General features: G+C 43.3%; 1 long non-coding RNA gene across 2 annotated transcripts in view; it reads right to left on the bottom strand.

The window, feature by feature from the left end:
* Positions 1-1,977: 1,977 nt before the first annotated feature.
* The window catches only part of LOC134473941 (uncharacterized), a 66,654-nt gene continuing 57,518 nt past the window's right edge, over positions 1,978-11,113 (bottom strand). For both annotated transcript variants that reach the window (XR_010044445.1, XR_010044446.1), the window contains exon 3: positions 1,978-5,268. This is a non-coding gene — a long non-coding RNA (uncharacterized LOC134473941). The remainder of the gene's footprint in view (positions 5,269-11,113) is intronic.

The following is an 11,113-nucleotide window of genomic DNA, read 5'->3' as shown; positions in this document are numbered from 1 at the left end:
ACAATGCACCATGGCAGCTGTATATCTGTGATAACTGCCCTACAAAGTAGAAAATTTCTGGACGAGGAAAATTTTTAAAAAGAAAGAAAAAGGGAAGAAATGATGGAGGAGAATAAAGATTCCAAGCATTTGAGGTGGATCTGAAGATTAAGATCAAGAGATGCTGGAGGAAAGCTAGGAAAATTGAGGGAAAAGAGGGGTGGGGAATTAAATAAATCAAATCCCTGTCTCCAAGTCTATACTCTGCCAACAATTTATTATTTTTATTAGTCAAGACAATCAGCAAATGGAAGAAAAATAATGGGCACAAAAGCTGGAGGTGTCAACCTGAACAGATATTAAACTAAAACAAAGAATGCAAATGCTTAGCTGCAATTATATGAAGATGTATAAGCATCCGGGGCTCAGTGATACCAAGCAAAGCTCTAGCACTTCATGGCACCTTATCTGTAGTTTAGTCTCCTTGATATCTATTTTACACTCTGCTAGCAAAATTTTTGTCATTTCTGATGTGTTTTGCCAAGTCTTTTATTTGGGATGCTTCCTGATTTAAATATTTTTAGCTGCAGTGGTTTTTTTTTTAATCATGAGGGTATTGTTTCAAAAGCAATTATTTTATGTGCATCCAACAGCAAAACTGAAGACCAGGCCCAGTTCCTCTGAGATCATCCTACAAGTGAGGGGCCCTGCAGAAGAGCAAAAGGCTGATCTTGAGGGTGGTCACACAAAAGGATCTCAAATTTCTGCTATAAAAACACAGTTAATGATAACCTTGGCAGAAGTCCCCCAGTGTAGCTGATTAGACATGGCAAAGCACAGCTTCATCCTGTGTTCATCAGGAGATAAGCCCCATTCAACAGCTCCCACCCTGAAATCCAGCCTCTTTGCAATCAGCTGGCTTTCTTAGTGGCCTATAATTTGACAAGAGGAACATGAATGGATGGCTTTCTGGAAGGAATTATGTCTTCCCATGTCACTTTTTTGCTGAGGAACCAGTGCCACCGCTGGTTTTCATTTCATCTGAACCAGCACCTGGAAGGAAAAAACTGAAATTTCAAGAACAAGCTAATATACAGCCATACCCAAAGGAATACCTTCCTCCAAAATTCATTCTCCAAGAACAGAGCTAAGCCATCCCCTTACAGAGGTGGCTGCTGGTGACTTTCTGATTACCCTCAAGGCCCTGTTTGTCTCCTAAACATCATAGTGAAACACAGGATCAATTCTTTATGGCAATGCACGTGTAAATACAACTATCAGGGACCAGAGAAAGAGCCCCTCAATCTGGACTTCAGCAACACCTTGGTTTTTCAAGATTTTTCTTAATACCCGCTTCTTTTACTCCATTCCTCATATTTTTAAGCTGATCCAATAAAGGCATTGTTCAGAGTGGAAATGTCTAAGTATAGCCACGCAGTCATTTCCACAGCAAAACCATTATGATGTCAAAGAACACTGAGAAATTCTTTTTCTGGTCATTGTTAGGTGTCTAGTCATTTCAGGCCATTACCCCATGTGTCCATCAGAGGGAATCTATGCTCCCGGTTACAAAAAGGCACATGAACTTTCGCTCTGAAGTAGAACATTCCACAGCCTGTCTATGACAGTGCAGACATTGTGGCTCAAGGAGGAGCTTCAAGTCCAGCTTTTCTCCTTTGTAGAAAGTCCAGACCACAGTTATGAGTGCAAGGAAAGAGAAAGTGCTCCCTGAAAGACACAGTCAGGAGTAGTTGTCTGTAACAATGGAGGGAAGTGCCTGAGGGTCACTTGATGGTTGCCACAAAGACAGTCTAAGACATTACAGAAGGGGGAGAGAGCAGGAAAGGCTGAGGTCCAACCAGAACATCTCCATCCTGTCTTCCTGATGACTTAACTACACACTTCGACGTTGGTTTACTGATCTGGCCTGAGGATCAATCCGTGGGGTGTACCTAGAGGTGGAATGGGGATTAAATAAAGACATAGGGGAGACAGAGATGGGAGCAAGTCGAGAGAATCCGATCTGTTTATTCCGGAAGTGATTACATCTTTTATAGGCCAAGGGTGGGAGGTGGGACAGGAAGAGGCTATGGGGATGAATACAACAGGGTCACAGTCACGTCCAGGTATGTGACGTAAGCAGGAGAGGATTATGGTTAATGTAGGCAAACGCAGTGCCCATAGGAGAGAGAGAGGCAGGGAGACAGCAATGGGGCTGCTGCTCGGCTCCCTACAGTTTACTCTCTCCCTATGTCACTCTTCTGCTCAGAAGCTCCCCCACGGTTTCCACTGCTGTCAGAATTAAGCTTGAATGCCTCAGCCCAGTTCTCAAGACCTGCCAAGACCTGGTACCAGAAGCCTCCCAAAATAAAAGTGCTCACATTTCAGTATTCACATGCTGAGCCACATCCTTCTATCTGCCTCTCTGGTATCAGGGACGTGGCCAAGATCCCCAATCTCCCAAATAAGTGTATGGCAAAGGCTTAAATAAATGAGAAAAGTGATATGATTTTAGGGTGCCAGGAGAATCAAAACCCTCTGCAGAGTTCAAGACTCTGGGGGCTAAGACAAGGAATGTCTCTGGGTGGCCTGTATTTACTTACTTTCCAAACAAGGAAGAGGTTACAGTGGAAAGTACAGGAAACTGAACAGACCTTAGGAGTGGTTCAAGGGCTTTTCCAAGTAACAGATTATGTTTAATTTAGGAGAACTGAGAAGATCTCCATGTTGCATTTCATTACAGGAGTGAAATGCCTGCCTCTACAGTCTTTATTTACTTAATTGGGGTTGGAGTCAGGTGTTCTCAGTTGTGACTTTATCTTATCCTTTTGAAGTGTCTCTTTGTTCTCAGGTTGGCCATGCTCCAGCCATGCCACAGCCTACATGTGTTCAATATCCAGCTTCAACAGCTCCCACCACTCTGGATCCACACTCTTTGCTCTACTCTCCAGTCCTGAGTGCTTAACTCACAGCTGCACCGATTTCCCAAGGGTGATTGCTTCCTTGTTGGATTTGGCCAATAGGAGACAGAGGTGGAGCCAGACTCGTTCAGTGGAGGGACGATCCTCTTCCCTCTGAGCTTCTTCAGGCTAAGTGTACCCCACCTAAGAGGCACTGCTCTCGGAGAGATGGCTTTCTCTATGTGGTGCTTATTGGCTCAACTGAAGGTCCCTTCTCAACTCTAGGGATCCGTCTGAGGATAATTTCCTCTCCTCTTCCCTCAGCACCTCTGATCCAGGTTACTGCCCTGTGACTTGTAAATAAATCCTCCTCTTCTTATCCATTTAGAGTAATCCATCTTTTTCCTATTGGCACCATGCCTGAAACTTTCCTTTTTACTTCATTATAGATAAGAAAACCAAACTTCAGAGAGGTTCATTTGCTAATTTCCTCAGGATTCAAAACTGAGAAGTAACAGAACCGGGATCTGAACCCAACAGTCTCACGGCGGAACATTCTCTTGTAGCCACTGGGCTTGCCCTACCTCACTAGCATTCTAGGCTAGAATTATGTTTCACCGCTCAGCCACCATGAAAACCTTACCCATCCCATGCACTCATGGTCAAGCTGCCACACCTCAGGACATTTTCCTGACCCTTCCAGCCTCATTTTCAGTTTAGCTGCCATGGGGCACAGGCTCTGTGGCACCGGTGCCAAATGCTGTTCCATTCCGATCCTTTAAGTGTCATGTGCATGTCCTTGTTTCTCCAGTGGATGGAAAACCTCCAGGTGGGTGATGATTGTGACCTCAATATAATTCCTATTCTCTTTGGTCCTCAGGAAATATGCAGCCCTGTATTAGTCAGCTAAAAAATGTTTGAAAGGGAATATCCACAGCAATGCTGTCTGAAGAAAGAGTCATTGTCCCGTAATCTCAGTCATTCTTAAATTTATTTTAAATGAGCAATAGAAGAGAAAGCTGACAAACTCTAAACAAGTAACTGTCACCTGGAAACAGTGATAACATTTCCTTTAACAATAAAGCTTGCCAAAACTTCCTGTAAAAATCTTCTAGTGTTAGTTGTTGTTAAGTGCTAGTAGAGCTCAGTGGCTCTGAGAGAATTTTTTAGATCTAGATTGCTTGAGTTAAAATCTGAATTCTGCTACTTGTCAGCTGTAAGTCTTAAGAGGCTGCATTTTAACATCTAAGGGATTCAGTTGTCCTGTCTGTGAAATGAAGACAGTAATAGTACTTGCCCACTTCATGTTGTGTGAATGAAATTAATTAATATACATAAGCAGTCATAACAGTTAGATAGAAGTGAGATGATAGACAGGTGATAGATAGATAGTGACAATAAGTTTTAGTTAAGCAATAGGCACATAATGATCATCCCAGGACTTTAACTTAGAAGTTTCCAAGAAAACACACGTACTGCTCTCTGATGCTTGCTTCTTCACATTCTACCTTAAAGTGTCAGAAAGCTCACCCAGGTGTATCAGTGCACATGTATAAATCCAGCACTTTGGCAGGCGGAGGCAAGAGGATCACAAGTTCAACCCAGCCTGGGCAATTTAGTAATAGTGAGAGCCCCTATCTCAAAATAAAAAAATTTTAAAAGATGGGGATGTAGCTCAGTGTGAAGGTCTTGAGTTTGATTCCTAGTAATAAAAAAACAATTTTTAAAAACCAGAGATGTAAACTCCACAGATTTAATCTCATCATGGTATCCGGGTGCAGTATTTTCACGTGCAGTTGGAGAAAGAACTGGGGAGGATCTTAGAGGACTCTATTCCTAGAGTATTCCCATGTTACAGATGAGGAAATTGAGGCATCAGAGGTACAGGAGAGAGTGACCCATAAATGAATCTTTACTCAGTGCCCGCACTGTGCCCAGGAGTGTACTCAAGGAGGGGGTGGAAGTCAATGGTAGACCACCTGCCTAATCACACACAGTGGATCACTGTGGCAACCAGCTGTACCCCCTCCAGGTGGCTGCCACAACACAACAGCACTCAAAGACCATGAAGTGGCTCCGCCTTTGATGAAGTGGCTCCGCCTTTGAAGAAGTGGCTGGAAATTCTGAGACAGGCAAAGAAGTAAGTGTCCATCAAAGAATCACAACAGCACTGGGGACGCAGCAAACTCATTCCTGAGTCCATCCGCCCCTCTTTCGCTCTTGGGCTGCAGCCTGCCCTTCACCACTTGCATGCTGAAATGTCAGTGGAATCGGAAGAGCACCAGGACAAGACAGTAAATATAGAGCTTTCATTCCTTGATCAGCTTCTTTCTTCTTCATAATCTTTCCTCCTTATTACCTTTATCAAGCATGGCATGCACAGAGGACCCTACAAAGAAAGGAAAGAAACAGATTGAGTGTCAGTTTTGCAGCCGCTCACCCTCCCTTGAGAACTGAGCTTATACACATAGTTTATTACCTTCTTGTGCTCTTGAACACTGCTTAAAGCCATATAATATCTTTTGGTGGGTTAAATGAGTAGCAGAACTCTCTAGTCTGCCAATCAAGTCCATTTCCCCCTTGAATAAAGGAAGTTAGTATTTTATTCCCTCTGACAGCTGAGGGAAGTAAATTCCTTGCTTTTTGCCAGGGATTTTATAGTGGGAGGAATGAGGGAAGAGTGTGCCCTCTAAGTTCACTGTCACCTGGTCCTATGGGGCGCTGACATCACATGCACTCTCCACATCGCACCAGCTAGTCTGTGGATATGAGGATAAAAAATCACAGCAATTCAAAAGAGGTAGCCAGGACTCAACAATGGCAAGATAAACAGAGTGAGACTTCATTGGAGTCATCAAGAAGAATCCAGATTGCAAGGGGTTGAAGTGAGGACAGAAAAAGAGAAAACTAGAGACACAGAAAAAGTTTAGTTGTCTATTTTCATTGCCGTAGCAAAATGGTATGACAAAAGGCAAGATAACTTCATAAAGAAAAGAGATTTAACTCGCAAGTTTTTCGATTCAATGACATGGCACTAGCATCCCATTGAACTGGTGAGGACAGCATGGCAAATGGCAGAAGCAATTTGAGAACAGAACCGTCCCATCACCAAAGAGGAAGTCAGTGGGGCCCAAGGCTCCCATCCCCCTGAGACCTCCCAGGGATTTCAGGTCCTCCCTGTGGGCCTCACCTCTTAAAGTCCCAGCACCTCTCCCCCTGCCACACGGGGGACCAACCCTCCAAAGTATAAGTCTCTGAGGGACAAATTACATTCAAACCACAGCCCAAGAACAAAAAGCATCTACCTCCTTGTTGGTGGGAAAAAAAAAGGCACTGTACTGAAAAAATGTGACTCATTGTCAATTTAATTTATATCAAGAAAGACCTATTAAACCAAATCTATTTGACTAGATTTTGGGGCAAAGGCATAAAGATGAGCAATTGGTCCACAGTCATACCTGGCATTTCTTCCTTGGGTCCCTCAGGCGTCATGCTGCTCCTCCCTAATTGTCTTTTCAGCTGCTCATGGGACTCCTCGTGCTCCCTAACCACACTTCTCTTTTTCCATAGTATCTATCTTCTCTATATTTACATTATGCTGCAAACTTTACATTTCCTTACCTCTTGATGGCTGTTACTTATCATCAGTCTATACACTCACTCCTAACTCCGGAACAGAGATCTCTGTAAGTTTAGTCCCCTGAAGCATTTCAAGGTACCCAGAACAATGTTTATGTACCATAAACACTTAGGAAATAGCCACAAGGTGAATGAGTCTCTCTCTGAACCAGAAGACATCCTTTACTCTCCCCTAAAGAATCCGCTGGAATTATTGAGAATTTGTAAGGGAAAAGACCATCTCTCTGCTGAAATGTTCTCCATGGTGAAAGCAGTAAGCCATGCAAGCCCTGGGAAGTGTGTTGGTGTTGTGTGGATATCTGTTTGCCGCTCATTGATCACACAGTGTGACTGAATTTCCACAAAACTCTCTCCCCATGGTTTTCTTTCACAGGTCACTCCTCAATCAATGTGCAATTGCGTGATCCATCAGCTTAATTCTGGGGTTTCATCATTGAAACAGATGCAGTATCTTTTCTTTTTTGTGTGTAAGTACACTACAATGCATGGGAATTACCCAAGGATACACAATATATAAATTTGATTAATTCTGTTGCAATATATGAGTGTGTATTCAAAGGTATGCTACAGCCTTCAGTGCATCACACAGCTTAATGAAGAGCAGATTGCCATTCTGGGCCCCTGTGCTATAAATATGTGCCTTTCCCCCGGGTGCCCCAACTGAGTTCTAAATAAGAAATAGATTGCACAGCACCCAAACACACTCACTGATTGGTGCAAATTCCAAATAAATTGCTCCTCTCCAACATTTTCCCCACAAGCAGCTCTTTGTTCTGACACACCCTACCCTGATGACAAGTTCAGGAACACAAAATCAGAATTGGGCAGGTAGCCAGATGTTCGTGGGTGTTTTGTTTTGTTTCGTTTTGTTTCATTGTTTGTGTTTTTGGTTCCTTTGGTTTTGATAAATAATCAGCGTACCCACATTTGTAAGATCTTACTCAGGATGACGAAAATGGCCAATGGCGACTGATATGGCCACTTCCTGTGCTTCAGCATAATTCCCAAGCAACTCTCCAGAACTGACGCCCTGGCTTCTTCTCTTGTCCTGTTATTCTATTCTCTAGGGCACCACCTTTGCCTTAATATGGGATTGCTCCTTTCCCTTAATACAGATTGAGGGTATGGCTTAGCTGTTCAGCCCTTGCCTAGCATCTGCAAGGCCCTAGGTTCAACCCTTGGTACCAAATAAAAAGGGCCAAATGTACCTGCACCCTGGCCCAGCAGCAGTAACATTATTCCCACTGGCTTGAACTAAATTTATTGGAAGTATAAAGCTCTTCCAGTAGCATACACCAACACCAACTAAAATCTCTGTTTTCATTATTTAACTTCTGCCGGCTCTTTTTTCATCTATGCCTCAGTTAGCTCTTGCCATAAAATAAAGCACTCTAAATGTGGTGACTTAAAGCAATAACCGTTTAGGTCAGGACCCTGCAGAATAACAGCTCAGGTTGGTTCAACAAGGCGATCCTGGTGCAGGCTTAGCTGATCTCAGCCAGGCCCACTTATGAGTCAAGTCAGTTTCTGGGTGATAGTTGGCTGCCAGCTGGGACAGGACAGACATCTGAGGCTTATTGTACTACAGAATGGTCATGGCTCAGTCACACAAGGACCAAAGCTTTAAGAACAGCAGTGCTTCACTGTGCAAGCATTTCTTAAGACAGGGTGTCTTCTGTCTGTAGTGCCCATTGGCCAAAGCAAGTCACCGGTCCAGCTCCAGACCTAAGAAAGACTCACTTTCTTAAAAGCAGAAGCTTCAACATCTCATTTCAAGAGAATATAGAGAGGAAAAATTTAGACCATTTCATGCAAGTTTCTATCAGGAAGCAATTGTGAGGTGTGTTAATGTAGAGAGAAGACTATGGGTGTTTAGTAAGCACCAAAACATCATCTAATCACATCTGACCTCAAAAGACTAATGATTTAAGGCATCTCTTGCATCCATTTACTTATCCAGAACATTTATGGAGCACCTACCTGTCTGGCTTTATTCTAAGCACTGATGATAAAATAGAAACAGATACTGTCTCTGCTCTTAAGCTTGTAATCTAGTGGGGTTCTGGGGGGCAACAAATAAAGAAATGTGTACTAAACCTGACTGATAAGTACTCTGAAGAAAACCAAAATACTCGTGTGTAAGCGATGGGAGTAGGGTGTTATTTGAGGTAGGATGGGGGGGGTGCTTGCTGATCTTTCATTGGAGGAGTACTTGCAGAAAGGGAGGGAACAATTGACATGATGGTGGTGAAAGAGGAGCAGTCCAGGCAGAGAAAGAGTGGATGTGGGGGCTTGGGCACTTTCATATCAGCCTGGTTGCTCTGAGTTTCAGCAAAAAGGCAAATATCACTGACAGGCAGAGAGGGAAGGAAGGAGAGAGATGGGAGAGAAGTACTGTGGGTGTTAACCTTGATTATGAAGAGTCCCACAAAGATTCATCGTTGGCTTGATCTCCCATGTGGCAATGTTCAGAAATGGAGCCTAGAGAGGTGATAGGGTCATGAGAGCTTTAACTTTTTCGGTGGGTTAGTTCATCAGTGAGATCCTTACCTGCTGGCATTTTGGTGAGATGATAGCAACAGACCTAGTTGAGAGAAGCCCAGTGGTACTAACCCAGGGATGATGTCTGCTCTTTGGCCTCTTCCTCTCTGGCTCTTTCATGTTCTCAGGTCCTTCTCTAGGCTTCCTGGCTGCTATGATGTAAGCATATTTTCTCTCCCATGCTGTTCTCTGCCTTGCAACAAGTCTGAAAGCAACCAAGCTAGCTAAAATGATCTGCAACCATGAGCCAAAATAGACCTTTCCTCCATTAAGTTGTTTTACTCAAGTATTTGATCACAATGAAAAGGGCTAACAAAATGGAGTCATTTTATTGAGAATCATTAACCAATAGTAAGAAATTTAGACTTTATTCCAAGTGAGAGAGACATTCCTTGGGTGGTTTAGTACAAAGATGAGGCAGGACATGGTATTAGTCTACAAAGCATCATTCTGCTTGCTTTGGACACAACGCATGCCGGGAGACAAGGAAATAAGCAGAAAACTAGGTGGGAGCCTCTCGTCATCCTGTTCATGCTGGTTTTGCATCTTCGTGCATGTCAGCTTATGAATGTACTGGCCAGTCCTGGTTTTGATCCTCTGAGTTGGATTATTGCTGAATTTGTCAAGAGGATGGACAGAAGACAGCAATACTTTATGGCTTTGCTCATTAAAGGAAATGTGAACTTCCTAATGCCCACCTGTCGCACTCAGACATGCAAGGGGAAGAGAAAGAAGAAACAGCTCTGTCTAGAAGTGCTGCTACCTATTCACTTTAGGTCCATCTGCGTCAGCTTCCTTCACTGAATGGCCTCTCTAAAGTGTGCTGATTGAGGAATGGGTGCTGGAGCGAGAAAAGGGTAGGCTTGCAAAGCAGTGTCTCCCCACACAATCAGAAGCCAGACAGATGGATCAGTAATGCTGACATTTATCTCAGGGTAGAGCCAGACCTGATCTTTTGAGGAACAAAAATCAAATGAAACCTCATGAGAAACAGGAACTTCCATCTCTTGGCAACTGTGTCCACGCAAACGGCTTTTGCTACACCAGCCCAATTGGGATCCTTTCCTTTGCCTGCTGTCTAAATTTTTAACAAAGGGGACTTTGAAGCCAGTTGAAATTTCCAAATGGGGGAGAAATGTTACTAATAAAAGGAACAATGAAGTCTCCAACTCACCTCTCCCATTGTCTACTCCACATGTGACCTGCACCACTGCTGTGTTTCGGATAAGGGTCCCCCAAAGACCTGTGTGTTGAAGGCTTGATGGCAAGGTGTTGGTATCATCTGAAGGAGCTGGACTCCTTAGGGGAGGGATGTAGCAGAAGGTTTGGGGCCACTCATTGTGTGCCCTCAAAGGGGACTGTGCCACCTAAGCCTCTGCCATTCTCTCTTTTTGTCTCAGCCATCATGCGATGGGCAACTTTCCCCATCACACATTTCCACCATAATGTGCAGTGCAGCTGCAGGTTCAAGGCAGCTGAGTCAACCACACATGAATGGAAACCTCCGAAACTATGGCTAAAATAAACCTTGTCTCTTTATAGTTGATGTCTTTTGGGTAATTGTTAGAGTAACTAAAAGCTGACTAACACACATGTCCTTGGCCCTAGGCAGTGGTGGGTAGGGCAGGTCTTAAAAGGCAGAATAAATATTTATAAAAGGTGACAGAATATACAGTCACCTCATGGTATCCTTGGGGAGTAGTTCCAGGACCCTCATGGATACCAAACTTCCTGAGTGTCCAAGTCCTTGCCCAAGAAAAATAGGGTAGTATTTGCATATAACCTTTCACACACTCAATTATATTCTAAATCATGTCTAGATTACCTGTAATACCTAACACAATGTAAATGTTATGTAAACATTTGCTATACTATATTTTTTATAAAATAATAAGAAAAACATGTACATACTAAGGGTAGATATAATTTTTAATAAATATTTTCATTCCACAACTGGTTGAATCCACAGATGCAGAAATCACAGTTTCCAACTATACTGACCAAGGATATGAGCCTGGGAATCAGGAAGTCTTAATTTGAGCCTCACCTGTGCT

This window comes from Cavia porcellus, unplaced genomic scaffold, assembly GCF_034190915.1.
Source record: "Cavia porcellus strain 051 isolate PalLab524CR breed Dunkin Hartley unplaced genomic scaffold, mCavPor4.1 scaffold_29, whole genome shotgun sequence".
Classification (NCBI taxonomy): domain Eukaryota; kingdom Metazoa; phylum Chordata; class Mammalia; order Rodentia; family Caviidae; genus Cavia; species Cavia porcellus.
The sequence above is the reverse complement of the archived record's forward strand: the minus strand, read 5'-3'. Positions and strand labels throughout refer to the sequence as shown.